Genomic DNA, 6811 nt, shown 5'->3' with positions numbered 1-6811 from the left:
CTGGACCCAGATGGCTCTGGAGAAGAAAGTGAGGCTTGGTGACCTTGCCTTGCACAGCCCTTCCTCACCCAAAGCAAAGTCCATTGCAAGTTATGTCATCATCTGAAGGACAAACACAACAACAAAAAAGGAATGGTAATAAATAACACTGACTTGTGAGAGTGCTGTAAACAGTGTTTGGAAAACATTGTTTCAAACATGTAAATGCCAGCTTTTAATACAGAGCATTGCCCGTGAAACACAGCCCACTCTTTCCCCTTCCCCCAAATTATATAATAATGATGATGAAGATAATTGTTTTTGAATTGATTAGTTGTGTCTGACTCTTTGTGACCCCAATTGGGGATTTCTTGGCAAAGATACTAGAGTGGTTTGACATTTCCTTCTCTACCTCATTTTACAGATGAGGACACTGAGGCCAACAGGGTAGTGACGGGGTGCTTGGGCCCCAGTCCTAAGATCGTGTCTCTGGAAGCCTCCCAATTTCTCAGTAGGCCCCTGTGCTGTAAGAAAATTTTCTCTTGTTGCAGAACACCTTCTCTTATCAGGCAGAGGGGTTTCTGGTCCAAAGATTTTTGTCCTCGGCTGGCCCAAGGACTCTCCCTTGCACCAGATTTCCAAAGTCCATGCCTCTGACAACTCCCGCAATGTCAGGAATACTACCTACACTTGCCCATCCATAACTCCCAAAGACACCCGGGTCCCTTGCATTACCTAATTAGTATCCCTGGCGTTCTTTTCCCATGCTCCTTTACTATATAAACTCTAGATTCACCCTCATTAGGGTTCATGTTCCCCCAAAGGAACTTCACCCACTACTATTGGTGTAATGCAGGACATTATTTGCCCATTTAGGTAGTAGGGCCCTTTAAGCCACGGAAAGCAAAAGTTGGTGCTTCATCTTGCCCCAGACCTCTTTCCTCCTAAATCTAAATAATAGTGAAATGTACTCTTGCATAGCTCAGCACAGCCTGTACCTCCAATGCAAATGGATAAGAAAGCTTGCAATAAAATTGCATTAGATAATTATGTTTATACCAGAGACCAGGACACCTGGTCTGGTTTGTGTGATCTCTGACCCGTAATAATGCTTGGGTGCTTGTGCCCCAATTTCTCCCTAGTCTCAGAAACACTGTCTCTAACAACCACTCCCCAGCCCAAGGACACTGTGCCTAGCAGTTATTCATGCTTGGGCCTCAGCATGACCCTTATTTCTCTCCCTGGTACAGCTACACAGAGCTGGGCTGCTCAGGCCCCAGCCCTCAAATCATGTCTCTGGAAGCCTCCCAATTCCTCAGTAAGTTCCTGTGTTGTGAGAAAGCTTTCCTTTGTTGCAGAGCATTCTCCTGTCAAGCAGAGGAAGAGGCGTGTCCTTGACCAGCCCAAGAACTCTTCCTCTTGCCAGACTTCAAAGATCCATGCCCCTCCCTGTCCGGTATACTCCCTGTGCTTTCCCATCCATAGCCCCCAAAGACACCTGCATCTTTGGATTACCTCATCAGTGTTCCTCACATTTCTTTCCCATGCTGTTTTCTATATAAATCCTAGCTCGACCCCTGATGGGGGCTGCTCGATTTGGATATGCATACCCCTTGCAGCTGCGCTAATAAAGTCCACATCTTAAATCACGTCTGGGTCTCACTCGCTGATTTCTCGGTACAACATTTTGGAGGCCCCAGCGAGATAGCAGCATACCGTGTAGCTGCAGAGACTCACCTGGAGAGGACATTGGCCTAAGGAGGGGGGAATTGTTCTGTTCTGACTTCTAGAGGAGCCAGCCCCTGATAATGTTCCAGGGCCCCAGGACTCAGGACTAGGAGAAGCCTCCCTCCCCGACTCCGACTGTACCTCATTTCGGCTCCCGTGGACCTGGTAAACCTCCGGGGGTAAATGTCTGCAGACATGTTTTCTTGTGGGGAATGCGTGCCGGATGCGGCACAGCACTTAGTGCCTCAATCCCCCAGGCACCCCGAGACATCGGGACTGTGCCTGTATCTGGCTCCTGGTACCTGGTTCCTGGTTCCTGGTTTCTGTCTTAGTTCTGTCAGGCCGTGTCTCGTTCCTGGTTTCTGTCTCAGTGTCAGTCTATTAGTTTATACATGTAGAGATTGTGTTTTTAAGAGATTCTGTTTTGCAGTGATCTGCCTGAAGCCACCTCTGTTTCATACTGAAAGACAGGTGTCAGACTGCATTGCAGACAGTTTTCTCCAGGGCAGTTCCTCCGACTTCCATTGGGAGGATGTGTTTGTGTTCAGGCTTTTATTGTTTGTCTGTGTCTGTGTTCTGCAATAATGGGGGGATACGGCCAGGACATCATTTCCCTCCCTTTTGGGTTGTTTGCAGCCAGACAGCCAAAGGCTGCAGCAGGACTCTGAAAAGTTGCCTTCATTCTCCCCCTCTCCCTCCCCAGGTAACAGCAGCTTCAAAGGAGTGCGTGGATGGGAGAGGGGAAGAGAGAAGAATACTTTATTATTTAGGTTATATGGTTGGTAGAGGGCAAGTTGGGAAGGATTTGTGAAGTGTCAGGTCAGAATTAGAAAGGAATGAGATATGTACAGGTTTTAAGGGGATTTTAAATCATTAGAAAGAAAGGCAAGGAAGTTTAAGCATGTAGGAGAGAGGAGTGTGTGTAGAAAATTTTAAGGGAATATGGTTTAGTTGCATGGTGTGACTGGAGGGACTTTTGCATGAGTAATAGTTTCTCTCTCTCTGCATTCTACCTCTGGCCGAGTTTGAGTGTGGAGACAAAGAGAAAAGTTCTTGTGTACCAGAACATAGACAACTGGTATACGTGCTGAGGACTGCGGCTTGCTGGGTTTAGTTGATGTTTCCCCACGCCCCAACTCATCCAAATTGGTAAAATGTGATGTTTTCAATTTCAGATTGTTACACTGTTTTGCACTTAAGTACATTGAAGGAAACTCAGACGAGTGGATTCTTTTGAGTGCACAGTGAGGGCAGTTTGAGGAGAGATGGAGGGAATTATGTCCACCCACCTTTCAGGCTAGATCCCCGGGTGGGTTCTTTTAAAGACTGGTCATTATGGGAAAGAAAAAGCAATCAGAATACTGGTCCACTACATTTCTAAGCTTAAGAAGGGTATTGCATTTGGGAATATATTTTTGTCTACCCCTCCAAAAACTAAATAAATAAATAGGGGAGAATGAATGGGTTAGAATAAACTTCCAAATTCTATTTGCTTTTAAGAGGAAGTTTCACCTATAATTCTTATCAAATCTGTGTAAACGTTTCCTGTGTTGTGAAATTCTTGAGGAAATGAGAATCCTTGAGATAAAAATTGAGTAAATTTTTAAAGGTTTGATAATATTTGTTATTGTGGTAATGTTCTTCACGCATTATAAAAACTGAATTTTTTTCTCCGTTTTTGACTAAGGAGCTTTGCGATGTCTAGGAATTCTGTAACAACTAGGAATTTAGTTTGTTATGGTACTTTGGGAAGTTATTTATGTTACTTGAGGACATTTTACATCAACTTAGTTTTAATGAATTCCATTTTTAAAGGTTTATTTTTACTTTAAGGTAGAAGTGAAAGATATCTATCACCTTAAAAATTTCTAACAAATGTTCTTCCTAAAAGTCTAGTGATTATTCTTCTTAACATCAGGATAAATTTTAATCTGTTTTTAAAAAGGGCTTATAGATAAAACAATTTGACTATCACTTCTGAAAGTTATAAGATTGTTAACTAAGTTATTTGAAGTTAACTGTTTTAATGTTACAACCTAGAATTGTTAATTGATTGCTGTGGGAAAAAGAGGGAATTGGGTAAAAGCCTTATCCAGATTGGTTCTGCCCATTCAAAACAGTCCTCCTTGGGATAATGAAGTCAACAGGCAGGGGCACCGGGATTAGCCCCTCCCTGGGATATTATAAGGCAATTCCCCTTACTTTGTAAACTTGCCCCGCTCCCTGAGAAATTTTTAAAAAATAAATCTGTGTGAGCAAGGTCATCTGCTTTGAGAACAGAACTTGTTTGGAGTTCCTAAACAATGAACTTGGCTTGCTGAGAAGTTAGAAGTTTATGTACAGTAGATAGATGTTGCCTGCAACCAGATTGTACACCGAATGGAGAGGCGTGAAATAACTTATGACATGGGCCAGGCGGAGTAGAATTACTGACTCAGTTTATTCATCTGAGGGCACAAAATATATAAGGAAGATCTAGCCTAACTTCAAAGAGTCCTCCCCGTGAGATACTCCCCAGAACATCTGCTGAGGATGGGACAATCATTTCCTCCTTATCAGGGTTCCTAGATTGGGCTGTAGACTCCAAGGTTTTCCCAGGCACCTTGGCGCCACCTGCATAGAGGAGTAAATATGTAAATCTAAGGTTCAAAGAGAGAGAAGGAATGTCTCAGAGACCTCTTTATCAGGAAGGAATTGGGGAGCCGTACCACTTAATCCATAAGCCCTTTTGGGTAAAAGCCTGAGCAGAGGTCAAACTCTGCCTTGGATCTTAAACCCTTATCAGACTCTTAAGATCGGCCCTCAACAGATAGAAATGATTTCTAATGATTGGCTTTTACACCAGGAGAAGTTTTAATGTTAAGTGCAGTTTCTTATGTATGTGAGTCCTGGTAAATCTTTATTGCTTATTGCAATTCCATGGGAGTATATTAACTGTATCTGGCTTTAAGCTATGGTTAGTGAAACTTGCTGTGTGAGGTAAAAGGCTCTTGGGACTATAACTAATTTTGCTTTGAGTTTGAATATGGGTATCTGAGAGAAATGCCACAAGCTCCTATGGGGTAGAGATCTGCATCTGGGAAAAAGCTGTGAGGACAATCTTAGCCTCAATCTAGGATGGGATCCTCCTGGCTCAGTTTCCCCATTGTGTTCCTTTGAGAAGGAATGTTTCCCACCTGACTATTCCTGAGTCTGGCTATGATATGGAATTGATACTGCATGATTGGAGAACTGTGACTGTTACCTGAATTCAAACAGAGCTAAGGATTTTCTATCCTGTCATATTTGGATGTCACATGTCCCTGCCTTTTTCCTTTTATAGTAGATTTCTCTGATCAGAGCAAGTGGTCAGTAAAAAATATTAGCACAATATAAGTATGTGAGATCTTGCTGTTTTGATCTGAATTTGTGGTTATCCCATGGCCTAAGTATACAATCAGTGTTTGAATTTATCATATGTAAAAGATTCAATTTCTGAAAGTATAATTAGAGAAGAATAAACAAGCTTGTGAACAAGGACATAAATCCATCAACTTGTGAGGTTGAAGTTAGTAACCTCTTTGTTTTGTTTAAGGAATAGGATTCCAGCATAGTTATGTTAGTGAAGAGTAGTAAGAGCTTTTTTGTGTTAAATTAATGGGAAATCTAATATTATTTTAAATCTGGAATTAGAACATGTACAGAAATTTATACAAACTTCTGGAGACTCACCTCAAGATGTTCCCATTGTTTAAAGGGATTATGAGAGCAGTAGTATTTGTCTGTGGTCATTCTCTTACTGTTACCAATGTGAGATTAAATTCTTATTATCTAGGATGTGTGATTTTGTGGGACAGAAATTTACTATTGTTTTGAGCTTTGATTACCAGGATAATTATCTGAGTTGTCATGCAGCCAGTAGTAGAATGGCATGTGCTGCAGGCTGTAAGGGGGGAGAAGAAGGAGTGCTCCTCACTGTGTATAAACAGGTCCCCGAGAGGTCCCCTTTGCCCATCGGTCCCCTAGAAGGACTGGCCCGCCCACCTAAAATTCGTCCCAATCCTCCAACCCCCACTAGGATCCCCTCCAACCGGCTCAGCACCCCTTAGCCACCTAAGATTCTTCCTGATCCTCTGGCTCCTAGTAGGACCCCTCAGGCTGATCCGCCTCACCCCTCAATTATAAGACTGCTCTGAGCCATCCGTAGCATTGTCAACTCCACCCGGCCTGACCTAGGACCTAGCTGCTGGCTGTGTATGGATGCACCACCCCCATACTATGTGGGAGTGGCAGTTAATGGTTCTGTTTGCCGTAGCCCAGACTTGGAGAATTGTTGGTGGGAACAACCTAAGTTGACCTTGGGGGATGTCCAAGGCAAAGGTACCTGTCTTACTTCATCCACCTCATCCCTGAAAACTTCTCCTTACTCTCCTGTCTGTAATAGTACTGTGGTTGTTCCACAATCCTCCTCCTCTTTTTATTCAGCGCCATCCGGCACTTGGTGGGCCTGTCTGGATGGGATCACACAGTGTGTCTCCGCTGTGGTGTTCATAAAAGAATCTGAGCCTCCATGTATATTAGTCTCCATTATCCCCAGGGTCTCACTTCTTCAGGGCCCGGAGGGTTGGGAGTACTTCACTCATGAGGGCAGTGTGTCCTACTGAAGCAAGCAAGCCGTTCCCCTCCTCATCCCTACCCTCAGTGGGGTTGGGGTTAGTGGGATCAACTGCTGTAGGTACTGCTGCCCTAGTCCGAGAAGAGGCCAGTTACCAGGAACTTAGTGCTCAGGTCGACGTAGACCTCAGTCAGTCATCTGGAGCACTCTATATCCCAACCGGAGAAACAGGCCAACTCCTTGGCAGAGATGGTTCTGCAGAACCGGAGGGGTCTGGATTTACTGTTTCTCAGGCAAGGTGGCCTTTGTGCCGTCCTAGGGGAGGCCTGCTGTTTCTATGCCAGTAACTCAGGTGTAGTTCAGGAGAGCCTTTCCCTGATATGGAAAAATATTGCAGACAGGCAGAGGGAATGAGAAGGGAACGAAAATTGGTGCCAGAGCCTGTTTCGGACTTCCCCATGGTTAACCATTCTTATTTCTGCCTTAGCCGGGCCTTTGTTCCTCCTTACT

This window comes from Phascolarctos cinereus, unplaced genomic scaffold (assembly GCF_003287225.1).
Source record: "Phascolarctos cinereus isolate Bilbo 61053 unplaced genomic scaffold, phaCin_HiC Scaffold_3;HRSCAF=262, whole genome shotgun sequence".
NCBI classification, from domain to species: Eukaryota; Metazoa; Chordata; class Mammalia; order Diprotodontia; family Phascolarctidae; genus Phascolarctos; species Phascolarctos cinereus.
Note: the sequence above shows the minus strand (reverse complement) of the source record.